The sequence below is a fragment of the Siphateles boraxobius genome, unplaced genomic scaffold (assembly GCF_051911475.1).
Source record: "Siphateles boraxobius isolate OS27281-9 unplaced genomic scaffold, OSU_SipBor_1 61, whole genome shotgun sequence".
Lineage (NCBI taxonomy): Eukaryota > Metazoa > Chordata > Actinopteri > Cypriniformes > Leuciscidae > Siphateles > Siphateles boraxobius.
Genome location: NW_027509188.1, coordinates 12,662,414 through 12,682,678, shown reverse-complemented (window position 1 = coordinate 12,682,678; position 20,265 = coordinate 12,662,414).

Here is a 20,265-nt window from a genome sequence, read left to right as displayed (position 1 = left end):
TGTTTAAGAACGCCAACTCGCAGCTGCAGGTTCCGTTGCTTTCGAGCACCGCAGCGCATATATCTTCAAGTTTAGCCTAACCGAACGTCCAGTTTTACTGCCACAAGTTGATCATCTTGTAATAAAGATCTAATCGAGGAAAAACGCGCTGTATTTTTGTATTTTCATTGCATTTTTAATTTATAAAAAGTATATAATATAAAAATAAATAATGAATTTGAATATAAAAATATTAATGATTAATCGATAGTCGATCGTTAATTCTCCCGACGATCGACTAAGAAAATTTAATCGAATGCCCATCCCTAGTAAAGAGACACAGAGCAGTACATTTAAAGGCTTCTTTCAACAAAGAACGACAAAAGCACATATTTCACAGGAGAGGAAGAGTGAACTAGACCAGGCTTTCTTTAAAATGATCTACATGGACTATGAGCCACTCACCAAAGGAGAAAGAGAAGGGATGCGCTATTTTGCGAACATTGCACAGCCTGGCTACACCCCACCTTGCTACAGCACGGTCCGTGACACACTCATGCCACATGCTTTATTAGAGTTGGAGAATAAATTGTGCAATCTGCTAGAGAACTGCAATGGACTCTCATTGGCCCTTGATATTTGGACGAGCCGAAGAGGTCACAGTTTTCTGGGTATCGTGGGCAGTTTTTTAGATGAAAACTTTCAAGGCCACACTGTTCTGCTGAGTTGTGAACACATTCAGGGACACCACACAGCGAATCACATTTATGCCATATATGAAGACGTCCTGAGACGCTGGAATATTCAGCAGCGTGGTGTGATCAGAGTAGTAACTGATAGTGCCAGCAATATGGTAAAAGCCTTCAATCTTCCGGGTTTTAGTGAATTCGGGGATCAGCTGGACCAAGATGTCGGGGACAGGGAGGCAGTTTGTGAGGGTGATGATCCAGATGTTGCACTCCTGCAGCTCCATGCAGACCAGCTGGCCATCCAATTGAACAAGATGGTAGATCACTACGTCACAAAATCAAATCTTCACTTGAGATGTCCGATCCACTTACTCCAACTGGCAATTAAAGACGCAATCGCGAAGCACAATGCAATCAATTCAATAATCAACAAGGTTGGAAAAGTAGTTAAAACAGTCAGAAAAAGCACACTGAACACAGAGGAAATCGACAAATTAGGTGTTCGTCCCACAACTGCATGCACAACCAGATGGAACAGTCAGTTGCGGATGATCGAGTCGGTGCTGAAAATGTTTGAGAAGGACACGCTGTGGCAAAACAGGATGACGTCAATCACAGATGATGGGAAACTCACATGCAATGATGTCCTGATTCTTCAAAGCTTAGTGAGAATACTCACACCATTTTCTGAACTGACAGACAGTTAACAAAAGGAACTGGGAAACCTGGGAATGATCCTACCGGCAGTTGCGGAAATACACAGAGTGATGTCTGATATTTCCAGTGACACTCCACTGGAAATAGCCGCATTCGCAGAAACTCTAGCTGAGAACCTTTCGACTCGTTATCAAAGGTTTTATGACGACACCCACGTTATTCTGGCTGCATTATTAGATCCACGCTTCAAGAACGAGTGGATTGCAAGAGATGAAAAGGCAAGTAATTCACATAAAGGCATAGAATTCAGAAATGAACCATGGTTTATTAAAAGAAAAGAGTATTAGCAAATTAACAATAATGATAAAATAATACAGTAGGCCTGTATGAAAACTCATTATTATTAATATTATTATAAATAATAATAATAATAATAGGCTAATACAGAAGGGCAAAATAATAATAATTGTATTGTTCTTGTAGGTTCAAGGCAAACAGATTGAGATCCGGGAGTTGTTAGTTCGTCAAACAGAATTTCTCTGCAGCGTAAATAAAAGAGTAACATCCCCTTCCCTTGTCGCTGACGCTGACCCTGTGACTGTCCCTGACCCTGAGCCATCGAGCGCAAAAAAAGTCAAGTCAATGTTCCAGTCATACGCAACTGCGACCTGTTCGTCTTCTACAACACTAGACGTAAAAGGAGAAGTCGAGCAATACCTTGGAATGCCGAGATTGAACACCGAAGTTGACGACGTCCTTCGCTTCTGGAAAGAAAATTCTAATGTACTCCCACAACTTTCACAAATTGCAAGACGCATATTTAGCATTCCCAGCGGCTCGGCCAGCGTGGAAAGGGTGTTTTCTATTGCTGGTCTGATGTCCAGCAATAATCGCATGTGCTTGGCACCTGCAACTCTGCAAAAGCTCGTTTTTCTGAAAGTTAACGCAGCACTGGAGAAGATATAGCTTTGCTAATAAAAAAAAATGTTCAACAAGCCAGCATTTTTTTCCTGTTCATATTAGGCTATTTCTCAATATTAGCATAGCCTAATATAAAAGTTGGCTTAAAGTGTCATGGGTCACCATCTATTTCTGCACTACAGTCCCCAGAATCCTCTTTGGCGCACCTGCAATCACTTTCCCCTAAATTATCACCTGCACCTGGTTACAATCAATTACCTCATCACCCAGCTCTAAAAAACTCTCACGGATACTTCAGTCATGGTCAAGCCTCCAACAGGAACAGACCCAAACCCAGTCACTAAGAAACTCTCCGTGTCATTCAGCAGCAAGTAATGTAACGTATACTTACCTTTAGTATACTAACCTGTCTATCCATGTTCTGATGTCCTCAGGATCCACGCTACGGTCCCTGCCCGGTCCTGAACCCATGTATCCTTCCTGAATATCGTTCGCCTATGGATCACCTGAAAGAAAGAAAGCAAGTATCACAGAACTGAGTTAGTTTGATGTAAAGCACACTGAAGAGGACCTGCTCACCTGAAAGTCTACACGTCAGAGTATCCTCCTTCTATTCACCTTTGAGCACGCACCTTGTATGTGACGAAATAAAGTTTATGTTCATTCACTTACCTCTGTCTCCGAGCCTGTATCCTGACAGAAGGCTTGACCTAACCGACAGAAGAATAAACCACACAAGATCCAGCAGTATGTTCACCAGTGTCTCTTCCCCAACCACCGATCGGGAGAGAGGACATCCATTTGCTGGGACCCGGTTGGCCATATTTCGCGGGACCCGTGGAGGCCGCAGTAGAGGAGGTGGTCGAGAAGAAGCCCGACACCACTCTACATTCTGGCCTCTTTTCAACCCTGGGTTGGTGATGTCCAGTCCAGGGCTCCATCCACCACCGTTTCCGTCTAGCCCAGAGCCCTCGCCGCTGGTCTCGTTAGACCTAGAACTTCCACCGCTGATCCCGCCCAGCCCAGAGTTTCCTTCGCCGCTGGTTCCGTCATGCACCAAGCCCTCTTCGCCGCTGGTTCCGTCCAGCACCAAGCCCTCATCACCGCTGGTCCCGTCCAGTTCCGAGTCCCATGATGTGCTGGCCCCGTCCAGTTCCGAGTCCCATGATGTGCTGGCCCCGTCCAGTTCCGAGTCCCAGGAAGAGCCAGTCTTCGAGCAAGAGCCAGAGCCAGTCTTCGAGCAAGAGCCAGAGCCAGTCTTCGAGCAAGAGCCAGAGCCAGTCTTCGAGCAAGAGCCAGAGCCAGTCTTCGAGCAAGAGCCAGAGCCAGTCTTCGAGCAAGAGCCAGAGCCAGTCTTCGAGCAAGAGCCAGAGCCAGTCTTCGAGCAAGAGCCAGAGCCAGTCTTCGAGCAAGAGCCAGAGCCAGTCTTCGAGCAAGAGCCAGAGCCAGTCTTCGAGCAAGAGCCAGAGCCAGTCTTCGAGCAAGAGCCAGAGCCAGTCTTCGAGCAAGAGCCAGAGCCAGTCTTCGAGCAAGAGCCAGAGCCAGTCTTCGAGCAAGAGCCAGAGCCAGTCTTCGAGCAAGAGCCAGAGCCAGTCTTCGAGCAAGAGCCAGAGCCAGTCTTCGAGCAAGAGCCCGCTGATCCTGCGCCAGAGCCCGCTGATCCTGCGCCAGAGCCCGCTGATCCTGCGCCAGAGCCTGCCCAGCCCAAGATCCTCTTTGCTGCCGGATCCCCCCTTTGCTGCCGGATCCCCCCTTTCCTGTCAACTTCCCCATTAAAATTTTGAGGGGGCGCCCACCCGAAGGGTCCTCACCGCCATGGCCAACCGAAGGGTCCTCACCGCCATGGCCACCCGAAGGGTCCTCACCGCCATGGCCACCCGAAGGGTCCTCACCGCCATGGCCACCCGAAGGGTCCTCACCGCCATGGCCACCCGAAGGGTCAGCTCCACCATGGACGCCCGAGGGTCCGACAGCTCCTCCCTGGTCGCCCGAGGGTCCGACAGCTCCTCCCTGGTCGCCCGAGGGTCCGACAGCTCGGCCCTGGACGCCCGAGGGTCCGACAGCTCCGCCTTGGTCACGCCCACAGCCTGCTCCGCCGTGGCCACGCCCACAGTCTGTTCCATCACGGCCACGCCCACAGCCTGCTCCACCGTGGCCACACCCACAGCCTGCTCCGCCGTGGCCACATCCGCAGACGTTTCCACCCTGGTCCCACGAGCTGCCAGCTCCGCCCTGGAGGCTTCCTGTCCTGTGCAACCACGCCCTCGTCAGCCTCCAGGGCGCCCACCCTCCCACCCCTTTGGATGTTATACGGCGCGAGGACGCGCCTTCGGAGAGGGGGGGGTACTGTCATGGGTCACCATCTATTTCTGCACTACAGTCCCCAGAATCCTCTTTGGCGCACCTGCAATCACTTTCCCCTAAATTATCACCTGCACCTGGTTACAATCAATTACCTCATCACCCAGCTCTATAAAACTCTCACGGATACCTCAGTCATGGTCAAGCCTCCAACAGGAACAGACCCAAACCCAGTCACTAAGAAACTCTCCGTGTCATTCAGCAGCAAGTAATGTAACGTATACTTACCTTTAGTATACTAACCTGTCTATCCATGTTCTGATGTCCTCAGGATCCACGCTACGGTCCCTGCCCGGTCCTGAACCCATGTATCCTTCCTGAATATCGTTCGCCTATGGATAACCTGAAAGAAAGAAAGCAAGTATCACAGAACTGAGTTAGTTTGATGTAAAGCACACTGAAGAGGACCTGCTCACCTGAAAGTCTACACGTCAGAGTATCCTCCTTCTATTCACCTTTGAGCACGCACCTTGTATGTGACGAAATAAAGTTTATGTTCATTCACTTACCTCTGTCTCCGAGCCTGTATCCTGACATAAAGAGATCTATATTTTTTCGTTTGGAAATTTGTTTTACTTTATATTTTCGTTTGGGATTTATTTTATTTATTTAATGTAATGTTTTGCATTTTATATTTTTTATTTAATGTTTTTCATTTGATAATTTATTTTATTTAGCCTCATTCCAAACTTATTTTTTATTTTGCTTTATTTAAAAGTGAGCTAAAGGATAGCCTAATTTATTGGTTTGACTTTGGGCGTGTTCAAAATTCCAATAAAGTCTGTGGATGTTCTTCTCTTAGTAATCCGTATTCGTTTACTTGCATGCATCTCCTGGGGCCTCATTTATAAACGTTGCGTACGCACAAAAGAAGGCGTACGCCGCTCTCTACGCAATAATTGGTATTTATAAAAAGCAAACTTGACGGTAAAATGTGCGGTCCTTCACGCAAGCTCTGACCCAGGCGTACGCACAAAAACGGGTGAAATGAGAAATGGCGACACCGTCGGCAGATGGAAGAAACACGTGAAACTGTAGACCGTTGTGTAAAATAAATGGCAATACTGCCTCTCATAAATAAAACGAAGCTTCACAAAGCAAGTCTTACAATTAACAGCCTACACGAACACCCGTTTAATCGATCTGCAACAGAAATGCAAATTAACACATAGGGCCTATTTGCAAAAAGAAAAGTGAAATATGTTCTGCAATAATATTGGCATGTTATACAATTCATCCTCATAAATAAGATGATAAACAGAACGAAATAATGTACAAAACTGATATTCTCGCCAATGTGTCCGTCTGGTGGAGCAGATATAGATGCAATTAGATAGTCAGTCAGATAGATAGATAGATAATTAGGGAGATAGATAGATAGATAGATAGATAGATAGATAGATAGATTATTTGTCCACTGGGGAAAGTTGTTTTAGTAAAAATGTCTTCATCAGCTACGGAATCATGATATTCATGCATATGCCATTAGTTTGTTTTATTTTAGATAAAATAACGTATGACGTATGTCTCAAACATTCAGAAAACTGCTAGAAATTACATTTGCGCTGAACTATTTCCCATTTCCAAGTAGATTATAACCGCAATTTTAATCTATTAAAATTAAATGGATGCAATTAAATGGATGGAAATAAAATGCCCCATCAAAATGCGTAATGACGCACAATGGCTGATCTTGCGCTCTTAGAAGATGTGGAAAATGGAAGGATTCGGAGTGAACGCATCTTCAGACAGCAAAAGACTTGCTGGCAAATGAGGCAAATGTCCGACCATTTCTTTTTTATTTCGGCCACAGTCCGAGGTTGTGAGGCTACAGCATTTACGGCGTCTGCAACCTTTTGCCACTCAAGTGCCTTTTTGGCATTAGTAATGCCCACACTGTGCCCTCCAAACAACATTTTTCTCCTCTTTTCCACCTCGCCAACGATAACTTCTAATTCACATTGAGTGAAGTTACGTTTTTTTGATTTCCTCTCTGTGTTCACCATGCTTTCGCAATCGATGAATATTAACTTGTGGGCGTTTCACGGACTATTTATGGGCAACTATGGGCGTGACATGAAGCCGTAAAAGCTGCGCTATATTTAGAATTGGTTGTGATTTATTAAGGGAAAAATGCGTAGGATGTGCGTGCGCACGGTTTTATAAATCCAAATATTTCTGTGCGTACGCACGTCCTATGTTTCATTCGTACGCCACTTCTGACGCAAATCCTACGCAAAGTTTTATAAATGAGGCCCCTGATCAGAGCCAGAGGTTGGTGTTATTTAAAAAAGAAAAAAAACTTGTTTTACCATGGAGTGAAAACGGAGCGAGACGTATTAAGGACGGAGTGGGGGAGTGAGCGAGGAGCGGAAATTTGAATACCCAGAGCGGAGCTTGAGCGGAGTAATTATGAAATGCTTTGAGCGTGGAGCGTAAATTCTTTCCGCTCCGCACCGCTCACATACTCTGGTTGAAAGGTATGACCAGGGGCCTCATTTATAAAACTTTGCGTAGGATTTGCGTGCGACCTCTGACATATATAGCAATTGTAAGTCGCTTTGGATAAAAGCGTCAGATAAATGTAAATGTAAACTGTAATTTAAATACATTTTTATAACTTCACTTTTATAACTGTGTATTTATATGAGCACTAAACCAGCATTTTTAACATTCAGTCCTTTATCAACTTTTCTACAACTTCTTTGGCACTAAAATAAAATGAAACACATTTCAGCAGTCACTTATCAATAAACAGATTAACCATGAAATACAGAAAAATAACATGGACTATGTTCCACATAACATTTGCTCCTAACCATTTCAGTTAATAAATGGTATATTTTTACTTTACAGTTAGGCAAGGACATAAGATGCATTCAGTTTAACCCACCGTTTCCTCGTGGTTAGCATGTCAAACACACGATAATTAAACCATCAAACCTCACATTTCCACATATGTTCAGGAGAAATAACCAGCCTTAGAAACACCGTGTAGTTTTTAATTCACAACAGAAATGAATTAATAAATAGTCTATACCTGGAAAAGGGGAAAATAGACATAAATAAATGAGACGACACAAACTCCTTGTTGTCTGGGCATCAGCTGTATTGGCTGTGACGCAAAACATATTTTGTGTCCGCTACTGCCTTCAGCCTTTGGTTTCCCCCTAGTGGACATTTCTGGAATTACACTTCATTTTTCTCCAGCCAACCAACAAAACAAAAATAAACTCACATACCATATTGTTCAGTATTGCATAAATCATATTGATCTTTTTAACCACACTACACATCATTAGTAAATTACTACCATATACAAGTCTAAAATAATAAGCATTTCACAAAGTTTAAGTCTGGGCAGCTTAAGAAACAAACAAAAAAAAGGCGATAGTTCATAATGACCTACTATCAGCCACTACTAAGGTGGTGTACTTGTTGTGAGATTACGGCAATTTATACGATTTACGGCAGATAGAGGTCACGCTGATTCAGCCACAAGCGGCCTGCTGCCCACATCAGACCATGAGAAAACAATAATAAAAAAAAAAAGTTAGATCAATATAGCAATTCAGCTGCTTAAGATCTGATACAAACTAAAAAAATAATGTCAGTAGGACTAACCGAAGAAAAAAAAAGAAAGAATGAAAGTCATTCAGTATTACGGAGGTCCGATGGGAGTATCACGAAGGAAGCCTCTGGCTCCTCGGAGGAACGGAGAGTGGTGATCTTACCATCCATAGTTACTCTCAGTGTTGCAGGATACTGTAACGAGTAATTGATTTCCAGCTTAATTGCTACATCATGTTATGATGTAGCAATTCAATCACCTCAGACACACACGTAAGTTACATGATTCATAGTGATTGCTTTTGTTTGATTATTGAATAATGGCATTCTCTCGGGGGAAAATGATGGTGGAGATGGCTTTGAAACGTAAACACCAAGATCAAGGTAAGAATGACACACGACACTGGTGCATAAAAAAAGATAATCTTTAAAATGCAATAATAGCTAGCGGTAGCCTTTAGCTAGTGATGCTACTTCACAAACTAGACACAAACACGTTTCGAGCCATAATCAACAACTTGTCTAGTAACAAGCGCTGCATTAGAGCAGGCTTGTAGGATATCTTAATTCACAGCCCGTAATACAAGGCTACATGTAACATTAGGCTACAACGGAAATAAAATGCTAGCTCTCGCCTTCCAATGACAGTCCACTGACTGAAACCTACGCGAGTTGGTTGGTTTGAGCCGCAACGACACACCCATTGATACACCAGCAGCAGGAATGGAGAGGCATCCAGCTGCAGCCCCGCAGACTCACTTCTTGCTAGACACCAGTGGATGGACAGCAGACGTCATTTCCGTATCGTCATTCACTTTTCAAATTGACGTCATTTCCGTATCGTCATTCACTTTTCAAATTGACGTCATTTCCGTATCGTCATTCACTTTTCAAATTGACGTCATTTCCGTATCGTCATTCACTTTTCAAATTGACGTCATTTCCGTATCGTCATTCACTTTTCAAATTGACGTCATTTCCGTATCGTCATTCACTTTTCAAATTGACTTCATTTCCGTATCGTCATTCACTTTCCAAATTGACGTAATTTCCGTATCGTCATTCACTTTTCAAATTGACGTCATTTCCGTATCGTCATTCACTTTTCAAATTGACTTAATTTCCGTATCGTCATTCACTTTCCAAATTGACGTCATTTCCGTATCTTCATTCACTTTTCAAATTGACTTCATTTCCGTATCGTCATTCACTTTTCGAATTGACTTAATTTCCGTATCGTCATTCACTTTTCAAATTGACGTCATTTCCGTATCGTCATTCACTTTTCTAATTGACGTCATTTCCGTATCGTCATTCACTTTTCAAATTGACGTCATTTCCGTATCGTCATTCACTTTTCAAATTGACTTCATTTCCGTATCGTCATTCACTTTTCAAATTGACGTCATTTCTGTATTGTCATTCACTTTTCAAATTGACTTCATTTCCGTATCGTCATTCACTTTTCGAATTGACTTCATTTCCGTATCGTCATTCACTTTTCAAATTGACGTCATTTCCGTATCGTCATTCACTTTTCAACAATTCACTTTTCAAATTGACGTCATTTCCGTATCGTCATTCACTTTTCAAATTGACTTCATTTCCGTATCGTCATTCACTTTTCAAATTGACTTCATTTCCGTATCGTCATTCACTTTTCAAATTGACGTCATTTCCGTATTGTCATTCACTTTTCAAATTGACTTCATTTCCGTATCGTCATTCACTTTTCGAATTGACTTCATTTCCATATCGTCATTCACTTTTCAAATTGACGTCATTTCCGTATCGTCATTCACTTTTCAAATTGACTTCATTTCCGTATCGTCATTCACTTTTCAAATTGACGTCATTTCCGTATTGTCATTCACTTTTCAAATTGACTTCATTTCCGTATCGTCATTCACTTTTCGAATTGACTTCATTTCCGTATCGTCATTCACTTTTCAAATTGACGTCATTTCCGTATCGTCATTCACTTTTCAAATTGACGTCATTTCCGTATCGTCATTCACTTTTCAAATTGACGTCATTTCCGTATCGTCATTCACTTTTCAAATTGACTTCATTTCCGTATCGTCATTCACTTTTCAAATTGACGTCATTTCCGTATCGTCATTCACTTTTCAAATTGACTTCATTTCCGTATCGTCATTCACTTTTCAAATTGACGTCATTTCCGTATCGTCATTCACTTTTCAAATTGACGTCATTTCCGTATCGTCATTCACTTTTCAAATTGACGTCATTTCCGTATCGTCATTCACTTTTCAAATTGACTTCATTTCCGTATCGTCATTCACTTTTCAAATTGACTTCATTTCCGTATCGTCATTCACTTTTCAAATTGACTTCATTTCCGTATCGTCATTCACTTTTCAAATTGACGTAATTTCCGTATCGTCATTCACTTTTCAAATTGACGTCATTTCCGTATTGTCATTCACTTTTCAAATTGACTTAATTTCCGTATCGTCATTCACTTTTCAAATTAACGTCATTTCCGTATCGTCATTCACTTTTCAAATTGATGTCATTTCCGTATCGTCATTCACTTTTCAAATTGACTTCATTTCCGTATCGTCATTCACTTTTCAAATTGACGTCATTTCCGTATCGTCATTCACTTTTCAAATTGACGTCATTTCCGTATCGTCATTCACTTTTCAAATTGACGTCATTTCCGTATCGTCATTCACTTTTCAAATTGACGTCATTTCCGTATCGTCATTCACTTTTCAAATTGATGTCATTTCCGTATCGTCATTCACTTTTCAAATTGACGTCATTTCCGTATCGTCATTCACTTTTCAAATTGACGTCATTTCCGTATCGTCATTCACTTTTCAAATTGACGTCATTTCCGTATCGTCATTCACTTTTCAAATTGACTTCATTTCCGTATCGTCATTCACTTTTCAAATTGACGTCATTTCCGTATCGTCATTCACTTTTCAAATTGACTTAATTTCCGTATCGTCATTCACTTATCAAATTGACGTCATTTCCGTATCGTCATTCACTTTTCAAATTTCATGCGCCATGCAGATTTCAGCGGTAAGAAAATAATAAACTGTCGATGATTTATAGGTCATGTCAGAATTCAAATGCACAAACTAGCTAGTTTAAAAAATCGTCTTGTTTTCAAGGTACTGTGTCGTGTTTTTTAAAGGTATTAGTGAACTCTGGTGTGCCTCAATTCTAGAGCTAGGTTGCTACAATAGATTTTCCAGTTAAATCGTTCTTTGAGTGGTATTATTTAATATTGTAAATAAGTTTTTTTTCCCTTGGATGTGTGAAGATTGTACCCAGTTAACGAGATCTCATAGAACAGTCTTGGCAGAGAATAGTCTAAAATGCTAGGTTGTCTATGCACACGAGAGTTTGTTAGCTAGCTATGTTTTTTTTTGTTTTTTTGTTGAAGTAGTACTTTTCCCTATGCACGTGTAAATGCCTGATGTTTAATATGCTTATGATGATGTTTAAAGCGCTTTGATGGCCATGGGTCTGTTGAAAGCCTAAATGCAGTCCATTTACCATTTTACATATTTTGTATTGGAAAATGTTAACATTTATATAAGTTTTTTTTGTTTTTGTTACCACACTATTTTTTACAGTCCATCTACCACACACACCTTTTCACCTACATTGTTCAATTCCTTTTTTTTTTTTGTGGAAAGTTATTAATTGGATTTTTGTAAACTCTTATGAATTATAAGGTACTACCGGTATTTCATTTGGAGCCTTATATTTAGGGGCCAATCACCGAAGGTGCGGAGGCACCTATTGTGTCTGTTCCTGTTCTTCTTCTTCTTCTTCCGACTGGGCGTCTATGGCAGCCCATAGAACCGCTTGCGGGAAAGTTGTGAAATTTGGCACACTGATAAAGGACAGTCTGAAAAGTCAATAGAGCAAATTTGGCGTCTCAAAATCAATCCCTCTAGCGCCACCACCTGTCCAAAGTTTCACTCATCAAGTCTAATAACTTTTGAACCATAATGGGTAGAAACAAAATTCTTTTTTCCTCTGATTCCTGGGCTCATGCCGATTCGATTACATTCCATGACGTCATTTTACGTCATACAAATATGTCCGCCATTTTGAATTGTCTAACAAACCTACTTTTGCGAACTCGTCCTAGACGGTCTGTCCGATTTGCACCAAAATTGAACCAGATCATCTCCAGGCAGTGCTGACAAAAAGTTATGGAATTCAAGTTGATTCGTCAAACCGTTCTCGAATACCGCACAAATTAATTTTACGTAGCGCTTGCAAAACAGACATAAGGCTGTATCTCCGCAACGCTTTATCGTATTCAGACCAAACTTGGTCCATGTCATCACAAGCATGACCTGAGGCTACATGTTGTGTTTCGGCGCAGCACCACCTACTGGTCCGGAGATACGAAAAATGCCTATTTTTGCTTATAAGTAATGAACTATTTGTCCAAGAATCATAAAATTGGTCTCGTTAGATTCAGGATGTTTTTTACCAGATCGGCCATTTTGGCTGTCGGCCATTTTGAATTATGTGCTAAAATGCTGTATTTTATGAACGCATGAACCAATTGTTACGAAACTCGGTATGGGTCATCAGTATGATGCTCTTAAGGAGCCTGAGAAGTTTCAAAACAGCACCACCTAGTGGTAAAATTAAATTTTCAAATGCTTATAACTCTGGCTGTGGTTGACTCATTTTCACAGGAGTCATCTACTTGGGTTCCTGAATCCTTGCCGAGTCCAACGATACCACCCATGCTAGGTTTTGCCTTACGGTTCGTGTAGCGTTTTGATTTAACGCTTAAAAAACATTTGCTAATATCTTCAAAACCGTTAGTTCGATCAAGACGAAACCACCGTCAGAAGTTTGAAGCCATAGCTGGTTAACTAGACTTCAATGCCCAAATGCCAAAATATTGATAGTAAGGGGTAGTAAAATTCAATCAAAGTCACGTGTCAGTCATTTTTGACGTGTTTTTTCATATAAATGTCTATAACTCCGAAGCGAATTTAAATATTTTCACCAAATTAGGCACACACATGTATGGACTCATTCTGAGGACACATGAAGAAAATTGTGGGATTTTGCCTCTTGGTGGCGCTATAATAGAACAAAACATGGAATTCCCATTGACTAACAAATGCATAGCTGTAACATTATGAAACTCAGAATTTGCCACCAGTAAAATCCCCTGAAAGTATTCAAAAGATTTCGAGACAGCGCCACTTGTTGGTCAAAAGTTATAATAAAATGTAAAAAAATGCTAATAACTTTTGAATAAATCTGCCTATTAAAATGTCACTGGTCTTAATAGATTCTTTGGGTCACTCCGAGAACATATATACCAAGTTTGCCGTATCTGGCTGAACTTCCTGTACGCCATCTTGATTTTTATTCAATACATACTTTTTCAAACTCCTCCTAGACCGTTTGTCCGATTTTCACCAAAATCGAATCGTATCATCTCCAGACCGTGCAGACTAAAAGTTATGGATTTCGTGACGATAGACAAAACCGTTTTTGTATACCACAGCATCAAAGTTGAGGCATGCTGCCAAAATTACTATTCAGGCTTTATCTATGCAATGCTTTCACATTTTGACACCATACTTTGTATGTGTCATTATCACCTCACTCTGTTCACATCAGTTTTGTAACTGCGCCACCTATTGGTCGAAAGTGATAATCCATTAAATCATATTTTTAGTTACTGTATGTGATTTTTCAGCCATTTTGCCTAAATTCATCTTAAAATGTCTTTAACTGCTGCTTGCTGTAGTTGGTCTGAAACTCCCAGCCATGTTGGCATGTCTTGTCGGCTGCTTTTGCGCTTGGCCCCGGTAATTGCTGCTTGCAGCTATATTTATATTTATTGCCATTCTGCCCCTACCTGCACATGTTTACAAAAGTTATTTTCAGTTTATATTTATACAGTATATACATGGGCTGGTGCCAGGGAATTATCCTGTTTGCAGGCACGGTAGAAATTTTGCTCACTGGACAGACATGGCAAAGGCTTGGTTTGGTTTGGTTACTTTATTAATACCCGTAGGTAAACTGGTTTTACAGTCTAAGAGGCAGGACATCCTTAGAACATTGTTGACCACAACATAACATACAACACACAAAACATTAAAACACATAAAAACAGGCAATTTAAAAAAATAAAAAGAAGGAACAGAGAACAGTACATGACCAAAGTGCTTGTGCATTTTGTGCAAATAGTAATTTTACAGCTTATTTAACAGAGTGATTGCTGCTGGTAAAAAACTGTTTTTTAAATGAGTGGTTCTACAAATAGGGACTTTTAACGTCCTCTGGAATTCCCTATTCAAAGGATGTAGACTATCATTAGTGATAGCCATAGCTAACCTCTGTAATTGTTTTGCATACAGAGTCATAGAGTGCAGCTGGGATTCCCCAGTCATTTTACTTGATCACTTTACAATTTGGTTTAGGCGATTCTTGTGCTTGACTGAGACACAACCAAACCATGCCACCAAATCGAATGATATAATCGTTTCAATAAAAGACTTATAAAATAAGGTCATCATAGTCTTATCTATATTGAAATGATGTAATTTTCTCAAACAGTATAGGCGCTGTTGTCCTTTTTTACAGACAGCCTCACAATTCTCCTGGAAATTTAATTTAGAGTCAATAATTGACCCTAGGTATCTATAAGATTGTACTTGGTCCACTAGTTGACCGTTTATAATTATTGCCTCATATCCTGGAGTTTTTCCAAAGTCAATGTACATATCCTTTGTTTTGGATATGTTCAATTGAAGGAGTGACTCGCACCATCTGACAAAGTCTTCAATTATTGGACAATGGCCTCTTTCATTTTTATGGAGCAGACTCACTATGGCGGTGTCATCAGCATATTTTATAATGGTCCTATTTACATATTTGCTCTGACACATATTTGTATATAAAATGAACAGAAGGGGTGAAAGTACACACCCCTGTGGTGAACCTGTAGAAGAGCAAAGCTGACCAGATAGAGCTCCATTCACCTTTACTCTCTGTGTCCTGTTTGTTAAAAAATCCAAAATCCAACCAACAAGGCTGTGGTTATGGGGAAACTTCAGCAGGTTTTCCTCATTCCAAGGAAACGGAAACTTGAACAAGTCACACAAGTAAGTGTCAATTCAAGAATTATGAGTAATTTATTGTTACAGTGTCAAGTGTACCTTTTTAAACAACATTAAATTGTAGATATAAGTTCACCATTGTCCTTCATTTTATGAATTTAATTGTTTCTAAGGAACATGCATACACCAAGAAGGCAGAGAAGCACCGCAAGCTAGAGACTCGTCCTGAGTCCTTGGTATGTATTTGAAGCATCACTGTAGAGAGCATTACACTGTATTTTGTAAATGTGTTATTCATTGAGCATGTTTGCTGGGGAAATATGATTTCTCAATATGTAATTTAATCTCTTCAACAAGGATCCAGGCACTTCCCTGCTTTTACAGGTAACCTTAAAAAAATTGAATGAATAATTGTGTACATGTATGGATTGTTCATTTCTAAATTTGATTTGGCCTTCAGATGCCAAAAAGTGTTTTGGAGGAGGTTTGTCTAGAGCTGATCCTCTCAGACGGAGATGCCGCCTACCTTACCCTGTCATTAACATGTACAGCCTTGAGGGATGTGGTGAGCAGTCTAGAATTTACACACCGGGCCCATTATGCTTGGCTGGAGAGTAAGTTTTTTATCAATTTTTCATTTCTTGAATCAACACTTTTACTCTAATATAGTTAAATATAAACATTCTCATTCTAATCATATTGTACATCTGTTCTTGCTTTAGGTGTGGTGAATGTCAAAAAACTGCCCCAGGCTGTAAGAGACATGTGTGTCCCTTTTAAAACTGTACAATGCAGAAATTGCAGATGTTTTTTCAAAGACTGGGTGGGGTACTGTGGAAACGGAAGACGTGGAGACCTGCGAGGGTTTTATACAGACCCTGAATTTCCTGAGAATTGCCCAGACGCAATAGTTTATTTGGAACTGTTCATGTTTTATTTTCTCTTGAAATGGGGACTTCCCCCACAACCTTACGGGCCTGACCCTGGCATCTTCATTCTGATGTTCAGATTTGACTAATTTGACTAATTAGATTGTGTAATTTCCAATAAATATTGCAAAACCATGAAGAGTTAATTTGATCTGGATTGTTTGGTAAATTGTCTGATCATGTGAATCTACGAATATTTTAAAAACAGAAGTGGTTACATTTACAAAAAAAAATAAGAATTGAATATCCAAATGGGCAAGGCAAAAAACGGTGGTCAATTAACATGTACAAGTCTGTTGTATTGACAAAACGTTCTGGTCCATTGATCTAAGCTGAATTTAAGTCACAAAAAATAGTGATATGATCTGAACAATATATATTGTCAAGGTGGTTCTTGTAAATGCAGTTTGCATGAATTATAGATGTTATAACATTAAGTATATTATTGAGAATTGTTTTATGCAAAGAGATATGATAAAGATCATATTTCAATTTGCACACAGCTTTTATATTATATATTTTAAGTCATAAAAGTAAAATGACAAATTATGGAAAAGACGTGTGCAATTAAGCCTGCAAAGAATGCTGTCTATCCACTGGTGAAAACAGAAAATAAATATGCTGTCTATCCATAGGTGAAAATATAAAATAAATATATGTCAATCCGTAGGTGAAAACGGAAATTAGCGGTGAAACGGAAATGACGGAGAAAACGGAAATGACGTAGGCTGTCTATCCACTGGTGAAAAGGTGAAAACGGAAATGACGTAGGCTGTCTATCCACTGGTGAAAAGGTGAAAACGGAAATGATGTAGGCTGTCTATCCACTGGTGAAAAGGTGAAAACGGAAATGACGGAGAAAACGGAAATGACGTAGGCTGTCTATCCACTGGTGAAAAGGTGAAAACGGAAATGACGTAGGCTGTCTATCCACTGGTGAAAAGGTGAAAACGGAAATGATGTAGGCTGTCTATCCACTGGTGAAAAGGTGAAAACGGAAATGACGGAGAAAACGGAAATGACGTAGGCGGTCTATCCACTGGTGAAAAGGTGAAAACGGAAATGACGGAGAAAACGGAAATGATGTAGGCTGTCTATCCACTGGTGAAAAGGTGAAAACGGAAATGACGGAGAAAACGGAAATGATGTAGGCTGTCTATCCACTGGTGAAAAGGTGAAAACGGAAATTAGTGGCGAAACGGAAATGACGGAGAAAACGGAAATGACGGAGAAAACGGAAATGACGTAGGCTGTCTATCCAGTGGTGTCCAGCCAGTGGTGTCTAGCCGGAGGTGAGTCTGCGGGGCTGCAGCTGGATGCTATTGGAGGAGTGTAGTAATTTAGAGCCTACCTTTTGTTGAACCCTGGTTAAAATCCATGTCAAACAACCGACGAAAAAGCGGAACTACTAGATACAGTTCTTTAGGGACACCTAATCTGTAGCCCCGCCTTAGCTCTGAAGCTCTGTGACTGTGACTATTATGAACAGGCTGCGATGTCAAGATTGCAATGCTGGAATAAGTTGTGTGTGCGCGTGTGTGTGGCGCGCACGCGTGTGTGTGTGTGAGAGAGAGAGAGGCGTGGGCGCGATCGAACAGTGGGAACATAAAAACATACTCCGTCATTTTGTTCATACAGGACATCCCAACTATTCTCACTACTTCAACTTCTTTTTTATACACGTGAACTCATTTGTATCATAGTGAGTCTAATAGGGTTAATATTGCTTACATTTTAAGTGTTATGATAACATTGTGCTATAAAATAGAAGTTACGGTCTTTTGCCTTTGTACAACAGTTCAAACTTTAAAGTACAGTACTGCCTTACTATGTTCACAGAATACAGTGACTTGGTCTCAAGTGAGTTAGATGTTTATTGAGAATACTCAGGATTGGCTGATATAATAATTCAGGACACACTTGTATCATTTATATATATAAAAAAAATGTCTTCTGAATTCTGATACATATTTTGCACACAGGTAAAGGTGCTCAATATCAGTCATTTCTGAAAATAATTTACAAAAAAAAAAAAGTGATTTGGAAAATAGCTCTTAATTTGATTATCATAAACATGTGTTTTATACACAGAGATATCGACATCGGTAAATATCGGTATCGGCCATAACAGCAATATTAATATTGGTTATCGTATCGGCCACAATTTTCACATCGGTGCATCACTAGATTTTTTGTTTTGGGTCACTGTTTTCTCCAAAAAACATTGCTCTTTCCATATTTTGGTGGAATTTGCCTAGTTCTGCGCATATTAGGTGTCTATCCTGTGCCTTGGTCAAATGTCTGGGAATAAAAGATAAACCTTTGCTGAGTAGTGACTCTTCCGCTGATGATATTGTGTAAATTTGTGAAAGGTTCAAGACCATTTTGTCCCCTTCGACTGATCTTGGGTTTGTTAGCTGTCTGTTATTAATTTGCGTTACTGGTTTTTGGGTAGATTGGGAAGCTTTACTTTTGGTTGCCGATCGTGTCGTCATAAATGCTGTGATTGTTTCTGTGGCTTGTTCTATAGTATGTTCCTGTAGGGTTTTTAAGTTCTGTTTCCCCCATTTTATAGCTATTTGCGAAGCCTTTGTCCAATCGTTTCTGGATATAGTCATAATGTCTGTTTGTATTGTTATCAGATCTTCTAGATGGTTTTTATGTAACGTTTTTAGGTAAGTATATAAATTCCTGGTGAGTTGTTTGAATTCCAGATCCGTTGTCATGTTTTATTTTATTTGTTTTTGTGTGTGTGTTTTTTAAACTGTTTTCTTATTTCTAAAAAATAAGAAACGTGTTAGAATATATCTAGTATTGTTATAAACAGTCAATTTGTTAAGTTATGTTATTTCTCCTTAATGAACCTGAAAGGTTTGGAATAGGGAGACCAAGGAAGTGCACGGGCCTACGCATGTTTGATTCAACCCTTACCTGTGGGTGACACTTTTCCTATAGCCTGTCTTACTGTAAGGCCTTTTGGTGCTGATGTTTCTAGATGGGATTTTCTAGGGGTTCCGAACCGTTTTTGGTTTAGGGTTACTTTATTTATCCTAAGTGGGTGTGTTAGCAGTGGTTGCTTGATTAAGTTTATATAGGGTTATTTGGATTCGGTTTGGGACTGTTAGGGCTATTATGGGTGGTTTTTGTGTGTGATTAGGACAATACCTAATCACCAGGAAAAAAGAAAACAGAACTAAAGTGGTTCTGAATAAAAATCATTTCTAAATTAAACTAAATCAGGACTTAAAATACAAAGACCTCCTGAGTATCACTAGAAAGAGTGCCAACAGTGGTGTCCGTACCACAGTTTGAGAAACATTGATACCATAGCGAATATTAGCATATATTTAATGGACTGTATTTTAAATTTCATATACATTTACTAACCGAAGACAGCTGGGATAGAGCGTCTGTAGGTGGTGTCCTGGAGGGTGATCTTTGCTCTGATGTGGGAAAACAGGTCATCAAAGAACCCAAAACCTCTGACACGCTTGGCAAAAGTTCTGCCACTGGACCATGAAACAGTCGAATCTATGTATTTATTCACGTGAAAATTCTCGGCACTAACAACATGAGACCCCCCCCCCCCCCCCCCATATTTGAAATAATTTTTTTCAATTTTTTTTTCAAAGTTTTCCACTCAGACAGTCAAAATGAAAATTATAAACCCATCATCAGTGTAATCCTTTACAGGTACCGCCATTTTAATATAATGCACTTTAGCAAATTTGAAATTTGTTGTTATTTATTGCCCTTATATTCTGTGGAGACGGAATAAGATGGATATATTAAAAAAATGTATTTTATCTACAAATTCATAATTAGTTTGAAATACTTCTAAGTTCTTTCCAATCATTTGTAAAATGAAGATCAATATACTTGACTTTATTCATGATTGAGAATATCAAAAATGCTCTGTAGTTGGCATAATTTAGACATAAGCCAGAAGCTTTTGAAAAAATCTCAGTGGTATTGGTAGCTTTGGGAATCTGTGATTGATCCTTTTAATTAATCCTTTGAATGTGTTTTCTGTATGTGAATTTCAAGTGAAGGGGACTT